General features: G+C 39.2%; 1 long non-coding RNA gene across 1 annotated transcript; it reads right to left on the bottom strand.

Moving 5' to 3' along the window:
* Nucleotides 1-3,860: 3,860 nt before the first annotated feature.
* On the bottom strand, nucleotides 3,861-12,335 carry LOC131193176 (uncharacterized). The gene is made up of 3 exons (XR_009153862.1): nucleotides 12,225-12,335; nucleotides 10,662-10,729; nucleotides 3,861-4,572 (listed from the first exon to the last, which is right to left on the bottom strand). It is a non-coding gene; the product is annotated as an uncharacterized LOC131193176 (long non-coding RNA).
* Nucleotides 12,336-12,686: the final 351 nt, after the last annotated feature.

Below are 12,686 nucleotides of genomic sequence, written 5' to 3' on the forward strand. Positions count from 1 at the left end.
TTCTGTTGCAATACCTGCCCCACCGAACTTTCCAATTTTGCTGAGATGATCCTTGTTATACTTTCAGTGTAAGGCTTACTCTGCTTCTTTTATAGGCAATTATGCAAAATCAATTTGTCAAGATCTTTCTGGAAGTTCTCAGAGAAGATAACACTGGGGAAAGACTCTTTACAAGGATATTCAATTGCTGTATAACAGAAATACTCTTGGCAATTGTTACATCATTCAAAACCTGCTCATAACATAAATTCAGAATCAATACATAGTAAAATATATGTATAACTTGATTTTTGATGTCCACGTAAGGTGGGCTGTACTAGACTAATCAAGCCGAGTGACAGCAAAAATCAGATGAAGTTTTTTTTCCCCCTCCTGTTGTTTCCTCCTGTAGACATTTTTTCATGATAGGAACTCTGGACTAGTGAAACTACTGAACTGACTGGGGTCAGATAGGTGTCATGAAAAACATGTGAGTAACACATGATATTCGTGTCACTGAGAAAGTTTTGAGGGTAGCAAGCTAAATATACGTAATATGAAAGTGAGTTTATAAATAGATAAGAAACCTTCTCTAACACTTCCTATTTCCTCTACTTGCCCGCATCTCTACTCTGAGATAAATCACTCTAGGTTAGGGGTGTCAACCTCGCAGCCTGCGGGTCAGTTGCGTCACATGCTGGCCACACCCATCCCCAGTTTAGCGAAAGGTAAAAAAGTCATGATATGTCATGTGACGACAACATGACGCTGCAAGTTTGACACCCTTGGTCTAGGTAGAACGGTCCTTCTTTTCTTCACATCAGAAATGTGGCTTGGTTTTTTCAGCCATTTTGTCACACCCTAAATCCTGAGAAGATATACAACAACAAGAAAATCTTAACAATGTGGAACTCTGGATTAATTATTCTAATTTGTGAGCTGACAATTGTTGGGTTGTATCTGAGAGGGACAGTTTACAGAAATCCCTGAGAAATTCTAAGACACAGATGTAAAGGGGGAAGTTGTGGGTTGTGGCTACACTATGCCATGCCCTGGGAACGAACTGTTCTTTGTCTCATTTTAAAATGGTGTTTCCAAACTTGGCAACTTTAAGACCTGTGGACTTCAACTGTACAAGTTGGCTGGCTGGGGAATTCTGGGAGTTGAAGTCCATAAGTATTAAAGTTGCCAAGTTTGGAGAGCACTGATTTAAAGGTTTGTGAAAGTCTTGTCGTTTAAAACGTTATAAGAAAAATGCTCCATTGGAAGATGGTTTAAAGTCATGTGCCACTTTATGATGACCCCAGCATAGTTTATCCAGGGCAGCTCTTATGATCGTGAAGAATGAAAGCTAGCCAGTCCTAAGAAGGATGAAACACAAAATCGTCACATCTTATCATATGATAATGTTTCAACAACTGACACAAATTCTAAAGCGAAAAGCCAGTTCTTTTTATAAGGCAATGTCATATCATTTATTCGCTTTTTTAGAGTCACCCTGACATGGCACATAGCAAATCAGGTTAAAAGATTTTGACTACCCTTCCTGCTCTTGTGTTTGATGTGCATCATCACTGTGACTCATGTTCTATGCATCTACTCAGCAGATATGGGCTAGCAACTAAAGCACTTGTGGGTGAGTGAACTTTACAGGCACGTGCTTAGAAATCTGGAACATATTCACCTCATAGAATAAGAATTTATTATAAAATTACAGAAATGGAATATATAAACATTCAGGACACAATGTTCTTGCAAGTTTGATCAGTGAATTTCTGACTAGCATTCATCCAATTCAAGAGTAATATATCACACTGTAACAATCTATTACGACCAGAAAGCTAAATGAATTTATCATGCTGCTATTACATGTTGTTCAGATTTCAAAATAACCCCATGCTGTTTCAGACAGATTTTGAGAGATTTGTTCTCCATTGTTTGATAAGGCATTCAGTATTGAACCAATCTATATACAGACAGCTTTCCTGCCCATGCATCTTATCTCATATTTACCCTTCTGGATTGGTCAAGTTCAGCTGGCTGATTTTAAGAATCTTTTTAAAAAGCTTGCAGTGAAATAGAGATAAAAATGATATTTTATCTATTTTTATTGATTGATTTGTATGCTATGTCAAGGTTCCAGAAATACCTCTTCTGCGTAAAATAAAGACTCAGAAGCATTTTTTCCTTTTCGTCTCAGAGTCCTTTACTAGCATGAGGAGACTGGCACACGATGAATGCAATTCCCAAAACTGAAGTTCCGGATTCGTTTCCCCAGTTATACAAACCCCAATAGTCCCACCCCCCTGACCCCTCGGATGATCACACGGTCCCACGTTCCTCCAGTTCATTCGAGGAACTTCTTGCCACTCTTCCTGCAGACGTGAACACCATCCAACCTTGAGCCGTTGAAGAATTCTACCCTATCCCTCAACCCCCCCTCCTCCCCTCAGGATAAAAATGTGGCAGCGTCTGGAAACCTAAAGTTTAATATGGTTTCCAGGCCTGACATGCTATCTCAATCACCAGAGAAAGACCAGGAAATTCTGTTGCAATTTCTTCAATGTTTTTGCTTATAGTTTAGTCTAATATGATCAATTTCTACACTCTGCTTATTATAAATGCATGTAGTCCTCAACTTATAACAATCCATTCAGTGACCTTTCAAAATTATAATGGCATTGAAAAAAGTGACTTATACTCATTTTTCACACTTACGACCGTTGCAGCATCTCCACAGTCATATCATCAAAATTCAGACGCTTGGCAACTGATTCGTATTTATGACAGTTGCAGTATGCGGTGGTGTTGTGATCACCTGTTGTGTCTTGCCCGCCCTCAGAGCAGCCGGGGCCTTCTTACCTGCTCCCAAACACTGAGGAATGTATGCCTCCCGGCCCCAGTCCTGGCTCCATGCCCACACAAACTGCAGAAGAAGGAGCATCTCCCTGCCCCAGCCCTGACTCCATGCCCAGGCAAACGGAGCAGCTAGACCCCTCCCCCTCCTCCACAGCAGGTGAGCCTGAGGAGGGTTTACTCCCAACAACAGCTGATTGGAGTGACCCTCGCATCAGAAGATTGGAGAGGCGGAGGCAACAGAAGGAAGGGAGGGGCAGGCCTTAATGAGTGCTGAGTCATGGAGCCACACCCCATGGCCTATATAAAGGATCTACTTTCTGGCAGTCTCTGAGTCAGGCAAACGTCGAACTTATCTTGCTGAAGTCACTTACTGGTCTCCTGCCTGCTCTGAGGACTTTGCTAGGACTTTGGGCAGAGCTGCAGAGGCAAGCCTGATTTGGATTTCCCTGACCCGGCCGTCAGTGGAGGAGTGGGACACGACATCACCTTTTGTGACCTTTTGGAAGGCAAAGTCAATGGGAAAGCCAGATTCACTTAACAACCTTGTTATTACATTAACAACTGCAGTGATTCATTTATCAATGGTGGCAAGAAAAGTTGGAAAATGGGACAAAACTCAATTAACAAATGTTTCCTTTAGCAACAAAAAGTATGGGCTCAATTATGGATGTGAGTTAAGGGCTACCTATATATGTGTGTGTGTTCATAATAGCAATAGCAATTAAAATTATATATCACTTCAAATGCTTTACAGCCCGCTGCAAGCAGTTTACAGAGTCAGCCTATTGCCCCCAACAATCTGGGTCCTCATTTTACTGACCTCGGAAGGATGGAAGGCTGAGTCAACCTTGAGCTGGTCAGGACTGAATTGCCGGCAGTTGGCAGGATTGGCCTGCAAAACTGCCTTCTAATAACTGCGCCACCACGGTTCTTTTATATATAATCATATCAAATTGATTATGCATACACATATGCACACATATACGCAAACACTAAACAATCTTTGTTATTATTATTTATTACATTTGTGTGCCACTCAATTCCCAATCTCTTCTAAAAAAACTCAATCAAATGGGAGTCTGTTACTTTACTCAATGGATTTTTCCACTACTTCATAATTCATAATTTTCAGCCTTATGCCCTTTTCTTTTACATTCAAACCTCTGGTTGTTTTCAGTTTTAGCAAGAATAGAACTGCTTCCTTTTGCACACAGTAAACTTTAACAAACTTGAACACTTCTCTCTGGATTATATGGCAATACATCTCACTGCATTCTAGTTGACAGTAAGCTTACAAGAGCCTACCAGCTTGTGATTTCCAGATTACTGTAGAACTTCTAGGCTGCACAGAATGAAATAAGCATGAAATGTGCTTGCCTTAGTAAGCCAAAATATGCTCTGTTTCTTTCAAACACATGGTTAAAGCAGAGCTGTCTTCTTACTTGTGACAAATAAATGAACAGAACAACAGAATAACAGAGTTGAAAGTGACCTTGGAGGTCTTCTAGTTGAACCCCCTACTCAAACAGGAAACCCTATACTATTTCAGACAAATGGTTGTCCATTCTCTTCTTAAAAACCTCTAGTGATGGAGCAACCACACCTTCTGGGGGCAAACTGTTCCACTGATTAATTGTTCTGTCAGGAAATTTCTCCTTAGTTCTAGGTTGATTCTTTCCTTGATTAATTTCCATCCATTGCTTCTTGTTCTGCCTCCAGGTGCTTTGTGATTGTCTATGATAAAAAAATTCAAAACAATTAGTGAGAGATCAAGGAGAGAAGCAACTTAGAACTAAGGAGAAATTTCCTGACAGTTAGAACAATCAATAAGTGGAACAATTTGCCTGCAGAAGTTGTGAATGCTCCAACACTGGAAATTTTAAAGAAAATGTTGGATAGCCATTTGTCTGAAATGGTGTAGAGTTTCCTGCCTGGGCAGGGGGTTGGACTAGAAGACCTCCAATGTCCCTTCCAACTCTGTTATTATGTTATGTTATGCTAGATACAGGTTGATGAGAGGCTTTGAGTGTGGAGCAAACTTTTATTGTTGTTTGTAATATCAAGAGTGGATCTTGGGCAAAAATAGATTTGGAAGAAAAGAACAAAATAACAAAAGTTACTTTATGAAAACCGAAGTGGAAAAGACTGTGGTTGGGGGGAGGGAAATGTAGTCTTCAGGGATTGGGTTGTTTTATTGTTTTATGGGAAGGAAGGAAGGAAGGAAGGAAGGCAGGCAGGCAGGCACTTTTCTATTGCCTGAAAATTGATACTGAGCAAAATGTGGCTGTGTACTGGACAATATTTTGCTCTTTCGTGTTAGCCTACTTGAAATGTGCTAAATCAGATTTATATGTATAAGAGCACAAGCATGCCTACCATTCCTGTCCAATTGTTTTTCATTATATCCAATTAATATAGTTATTACATACTCATACTTATATATATGCTTATATATTGTATAATTATTTCATGCTTATGCTTATATACTGTGTGACAAAAATAAATAAACAAATAAAATATGGAAGCAGGGGAACACGCATTTTCATTTGTCTAGCAAATAGCATTGAAAAAAACACCAAGTGGAACAAAGCTGCTGGGGTGGTGGCAGAATGAGGCAAGGGAGCTGTAAGGAATTTGGAACTAAAATTTTGAACCTTTCTAACACTTATGTGTCCTTTATTGTCCACATGGTTTGCACATTATACTAATGGGATTGTTTACTTCTTGGTTTCAGGAAAAAATTATCATGTAACTTACAACTTCTCCACTGTAAAAACATATGGACTACAAATCTTGATCAAGGCAAAACAATAGATGCAATCTACATAGACTTCTGCAAAGCTTTTGACTCAGTAGTACACGATAAACTTCTCCTAAAACTAATATCCTATAGCATCTCAGGACCCCTTCACAAATGGATATCTGCTTTTCTGTCTAACAGACAACAAGTGGTCAAAATTGGCAATGCTCTATCAAATCCTGTTCCTGTCAAGAGTGGCGTTCCTCAAGGCAGCGTCCTTGGACCAACACTCTTCATACTATACATTAATGATCTTTGTGACCATATCGCAAGTAATTGTGTTCTCTTTGCTGACAACGTCAAACTATTTAACACCACAGACAATACATCTATCATTCAAAACGACCTTGATCATCTAACTGCTTGGTCTAAAACTTGGCAACTCCAAATCTCAACCAGCAAATGCTCAGTCTTACATATAGGAAAAAAGAACCCAAACACTAAGTGCATACTAGATGGACATTACCTTACAGACGACCCCCATCCCGTTAAAGACCTTGGAGTTTTCATGTCAAATGATCTAAGTGCCAAAGCCCACTGCAACTCCATAGCCAAAAAAGCTCTAAGAGTTGTAAACCTAATCTTGAGTAGCTTCTTTTCCAAAAACACCACACTACTAACCAGAGCATATAAAACATTTGCTAGACCAATTCTAGAATACAGCTTGCCTGTTTGGAACCCTCACCACATCTCTGACATCCATACAATTGAACATGTCCAGAAATATTTTACAAGAAGAGTTCTCCATTCCTCTGAAAACAATAAAATACCTTATCCCACCAGACTTGAAATCCTAGGCTTAGAAAACTTGGAACTCTGTCACCTTCGACAAGACCTAAGTCTAAGTCATAGAATCATCTATTGTAATGTCCTTCCTGTTAAAGACTACTTCAGCTTTAATTGCAATAATACTAGAGCAACCAATAGATTTAAACTTAATGTCAACCGCTTTAATCTAGATTGCAGAAAATATGACTTCTGTAACAGAATCATCAGTGCTTGGAATACTTTACCCGACTCTGTGGTCTCTTCTCATAATTCTAAAAGCTTTAACTTTCTACTATTGACCTCACGCCATTCCTAAGAGGACCATAAGGGGCGTGCATAAGCGCACAAACGTGCCTACCGTTCCTGTCCTATTGTTTTTCTTTTCTTCTTCCTATATATATATATATATATGCTTATATCTCCTTATATTTACTCATTTATGTGTTCATATACTATATAATCTTTTTGTATGATACCTACATATATTGTTGTGACAAAATAAATAAATAAAATAAATAAATAAAATAGATTAGTTATAGATGCAACTGGGATTTATACCATGAAAACATGACTGATTTTAGAGTACTAAAATATGGCTTGAAACTATGGTTCATTGCTAACTTAATGATTGCAACTATACTTGCAATATACATATGAATGAGGTCACATAGTTATAATAGTCTCCTAGTTTTATTTTTTTGGTTTTAGTTCTGCTGAAGCTGTGACAGTTTTACAGAATTGGAAAACAACATTAGATGAAAAACAAAACAAAAACTTGCTTGACTTTGTTTCATTTCTGGATTCTTTATCCAAACAACAACAACAACCAAAATTAAAAGAAACTTACAGTTATTTTTAATGCATGAAATTAGCTATCACCAAGATGATAATGAATCTGCCTGAAACTCTTTCCTCATTTAGCAACAGCAATGACACTTAGATTTACATACTGCCCCATAGTTCTTTACAGCACTTTCTGAGCAGTTTAAATGTCAGCGTATTGCCCCCAACAATAAGGGTTCTCATTTTATTGACCTCAGAAAGATGTAAAGTTGAGTCAACCTCGAGCCCATCAGGATCAAAATCTAGGTTGTGGGGAGAGTTTGCTAGCGATACCGCATTCTACCCACTGCACCACTAGGGCTCTTAGTTCATTTCTACTTCACTACAACATAACCATATTTTGCTACTGGGTCTTTTTCTATGACTCAGATGAAATGCTATTCATCCATGCTGGAATCAGCAGAAAACTAAACTGGTATAAAATTTGCTGCCCCACTGCTAAACCTTCTCATGCCTCAATTGCCTCAGTATCCAATCATTACAGACACTTGACTTCTGTCTAGCATTACAGATGGCCAAATCTAATAAATATAACATCCCTTGACGATGCTCTTGAATGGTGTTTGGAAAGTCACCAATACAATTTGTGGCAACTTAAGCTTGTCTCACACGTAGACTGAGGACAAATTAAGAACAACATAATCAGTAGGACATAAACTACAGCTGTCAAATTATGCCATGGTTAAATGAAGGTGGGAAGAGAATCTTACTATTGTCTCCCAATGGGATGAGGACCAGGTAAGAACATACTTATGGGAGGGAAATTTGCTTTTCTTCAATAGGATGACCCACATTTAAGGAAATATAATCTATACCATAAACTGAATATGGAAAAGTTTTAAAATATGCCAGAAAGACCAAGCATCTGAAGAAAGAGAAAGTTGGTATCACTCCCCAAAGCCCAGCTGACATGGTTTGGCTAAGAAGGCCATTCATCATCTTCCCCATTCCTTTTTCTGTACCAGCTTTTATGGGTGCGTATTTAAATAAGGATGTGTCTTCTGAGATTCACATTCTTATTTGGAAACTTTGAACCAGACATAGTGAAGCTCAGGAAAGGGCCCTTCCCTGACTTATTCTGCTAATCAAACATTTTTTATTTGACACAATGCCAGCATTACTTAACATTATATCATTCTTTTCTCTTACTTCCATAAAAGGTAATGGTGTCTAAATCTGTATTGATTTTATATACTTCAAGGATGCCTCAGTTAACCAATGCTAACATAACTCCTAAGGATTGAGCTATACTTAGGTTGTCTCCAGCCCTGTAGTAGTAGGCATAATGTGGAGAAGATTTTTTTCCTGTGATCAGTCGCTGACTTCCATCTCAGCTATTGCTCTCCTACCCTTTGCATTCTCCACGTTCTTCTGAATAACTTTCAGCCCTTCCTTCCTTCCTTCCTTCCTTCCTTCCTTCCTTCCTTCCTTCCTTCCTTCCTTCCTTCCTTCCTCTTTGACACCAGGTTCCCAGCAGGTAAGGGCAGCACAGCAAAACTTTCCTGAAGTAGTGCATAACCCTTATTTGCTACCCTCTGTGTATTTGTTAATTTCAATCGTCGCTGCCCATAACTGGTTACCTAATTCAGGTTCTAGCCCTGGAGGACCTAGTGAACTACATAGTCCTGGATAGGGTCTGCCTCTCTGGCCTATGGGATTGACTTTGTGCAATTTTAACATGCCAAAATGTGGATGGGTGAAGAAGAGAGATTCGGTTTAGAGAGAGAAACCTGTCCCAGTCCTGCTGCTAGGCCTTGATTGGGGAGGGGGGGAATCTGTGATGAAAAGGCGCAGCACAAAAATCAAAGGAGAAGAGAAAACCCCTCTTACTTTCCCTTTCTCATTATGACTGACCCACTCACAAATCGGGATAGCACCATTCAGCAGGGACACAGGTCAGATGCAACAGAAACAAGATAGGGATTGGCAGTGGGGACAACTAATTTTATGCCAGTGCTTTGGGTTTTTTTTGGCAACTCAAAGATAAGTGGATGTGTCGTGTCCCACTTCTCCACTGACGGCCGGGTCGGGGAAGTCCGTATCAGGCGTGCCTCTGCAGCTCTGCCAAAGTCCTAGAAAAGTTCTCAAGGCAGGCAGGAGACCAGGAAGTGACTTCAGCAATCCAAGGTAGACTTTGCCTGACCCAGAGAATGCCAGAAAGCAGATCCTTTATATAGGCCATGGGGTGCGGCTCCATGACTCAGCACTTATCCAGGCCTGCCCCTCCCTTCCTTTTGCTGACATCGCCTATCAATTCTCCTGAAGCGAGGATCTCTCCAGGCTCCAGCTGTTGGTAATTCACATTCCTCAGGCTCACATGCTGTGGGGGAGGGGGAGGGGTCTAGTTGCTCCGTTTGCCTGGTCATGGAGCCAGGGCTGGGGGCTGGAGGCACGTCAGGCCCTTCTTCTTGCTTGGCCTGTCTGGGCATGGTGCCAGGGCTGGGGCCTGGAGGCATGCCAGGACATTCCTCAGCGTTCGGCAGGAGATAAGAGGGACCCAGCTGTGGGGAAAGCGAGCGAGACACAACAGGATGGAATTTTAATTTAAGTGCATAAGTACACCTGCCCTCAGTATAAAACCTACAACTTTTATCTCAGATTACAAGGATATATAAAACTTTTAAATGCTTTATTCCTTGTAGCAGTTATATTATACAGATAAAGGAGCCTTCTTCTGTTTTTCAAGAATGAAGATCCCCCCCCCCCACCATCCAAATACACACATCCAAAATGGATAGATTTACATAAGCAGGCTTGGTGCCAATTTTGTGAAATGGGGAAAAATGGCCATTATCCCAATGAGACAAGCTTTTATTTAGAAAGGATTCATTCCTGTTAAGGTAACTGAAACATATAAAACACTCCAGAGTGTATGAAACTAGACCTCCTATTGCTGACAAGGAACATTGTGTCACGTAAAGAACGAACAGTGAAAGAAAGAAAAGTTCAGCTGAAATGCAAATAATATTCAGATAAGAACTGCTTCATGTTCCTGCTAAACAAACAGATTTGTGGCCTATGCAAATGTATTGTAAAAGACTACTCATACAATCTTCAAGCACTATCAGTTTCTTTGTTTTTTTAGAAATGATGTAAAACACGTAGACCTTATTCATGCTATGGGTAATCAAAGTGGGTAATTCATATGTAGGCTACATAACAGAAAGCCGAGATGGTAAAACTAAGGATTAAACTAGATGATACATGGAGTTTTATAAACTAAATGTACAATTTATTTGTTTTCATTTTTTAAAAAAAATGTGAAATGAAGAACAATGCACAAAAAGTGGAATTAAACCATTTCTCCTGATTTGTTTCCCTCACTATAAATGGCTTCTGTGCATACCAAGTTGCTCTTTTATGTGACTGGGGAAAAAGCTCATGGAGTAACCAAAAATAGAGGAATACAAACCTTAAAGTTCTTGAGAAATGTTTATTAGTGGATTTACACATTCTGGATGACATCTTGTGACAAGGGCACTAAAGATTACAAATGTTTATCAAACATTAGATTAGAATACATTTACAGAGTTTATAAACCAAAACAAATAACTCTAAAAGTTAAAAATATATTTTAGCTATGGTCAGCCACAGGCATATAGATTGTAGGGCAACATTTTCAAGTTATATCTAGTATTTATTTATTTACTTCGTTAAAAATGTACTTTACTGTCCAGTGAGAGATCATTTTTCTATTAAAAAATAAATGCAGTAAAATAAAACATATGCATAAAACATAAACAGTTTTTAGAACATTGCTCTTGTAGCAACACACTCCCCCACAGGTGATCTTCGACTTATGACTCTAATTGGGACTGGAATTTCAGTTGTTAAATAATGCTGTCATTAAACAAGTCATCATGTGATTTTTTTATGACCATTTTTACCCCGCTTCCAGAAAATCTGGCTTCTGCCATTTATTTTGCTCGTTGGAAACCAACTGAGAAGGCTACAAATTGCAATCATCTGACCGCAGGATGCCACAAACTTTGGCCTGTTGCCAAACTCCCAAATTGCAATCATGTGACCCTGAGGGTGGGGCATTGATCATAACTTTGAGGATAGGTCATGTGACTTTTTTCACGCTATTTAACCCCGAACATTGTTAAAAAAATGGTCATAAGTCAAGGATTACCTGTAATCTCACATCTTGGAAAGACTACCTAGTTCCCAATTTGCCACCATGCTGGCATTTCACTATCACAATTCCCAGAGTTTTAAAATGTCATAAAGAAATAGAAACAAGGTTGCTGTGTGCCTCTAGAGCAGTGTTTTTCAACCTCTGCAACTTTAAGATGTGTGAATTTCAGCTCCCAGAATTCCCCAAACAGCATGAATTCTGAGAGTTGAGGTCCATGCATCTTAAGGTTACTGAGATTCAGAAACATTTTAGATGATGTCAGTGCTTTTTTTTTTTCTTACTGTAAATTTTGTAAAAAATTTTTACAACTGATGTTCCATCACGTAGCAAGCTCTCTCACAACTTTTGGTAAATATGCCAAAAGACAATATGCCACACACACAAAAAAAAACCTATTGAAAATTATGTGGAGGGTAGTGTTCTAGCATTTGATTTAATTTCTTTTTGTATGGCATATGCGTGAGAAACTGACTAGATACTCAAAAGAACAGGAGACAGATTAGCTATTTCTATTTCCTATTTGACAATAAGATTTTTAAAAAAAGAGGACAAATAAATAAATATCTGCACTCATCAGTTTGGAATTAGGGTGCCATTTTTAAAAGTGACCATGTAAGAGAGAGGAGAATTTAGTGCCATTTTTAGTTGAACTAAAAAGTAACAACAATATACATATTATACTGATTTTGATCAGTCTTGCCATTGCAGTTGATTTGTGCCCAAAAGTTGCATCCTTTTGTAGGTTAGAGCAGGGGTCCCCAATCCCTGGTCCATGGACCAATACTAGGCCACAGTATGCCAGCAACTGGGCAGCACAAACAAGAGAAGCCCCACCTGAAAGATGCAGGCAGCATGCGCCCCCCAAGGCTACGGAAAAACCTTTCTCCACGGAACAGGTCCCTGGTGCCGAAAAGGTTGGGGGCCACTGGGTTAGAGGGAGTCATATTAACATTGATCTGATAAAAATGGAGCAGAATAAAGATTTTAAAAGATATTTAATTTTCTAAAGAAAATACGTTTCAACATATCCAGATATAACTGCATACTTATGTATTATACAATGCATATACAAATATATTAAATATGAGAGATGAGAGAAATAAGGGTGATTCTGCCCACAAAGTTGTTGGTAGTGGTAACAGTGTTCTATATTTTATCCTTAAGGCAGGGGTGTCAAACTTACAGCCCAGATGCGTCATGCGCTGGCCCCGCCCATCTCTGGTTTAGCAAAGGGGGAAAAAGAGGAGTTTGACACCCCTCCCTTAGACTATCAGTGGAAGATTATTTAAGAGTGAT

The sequence above is a fragment of the Ahaetulla prasina genome, chromosome 2 (genome assembly GCF_028640845.1).
Source record: "Ahaetulla prasina isolate Xishuangbanna chromosome 2, ASM2864084v1, whole genome shotgun sequence".
NCBI lineage: Eukaryota > Metazoa > Chordata > Lepidosauria > Squamata > Colubridae > Ahaetulla > Ahaetulla prasina.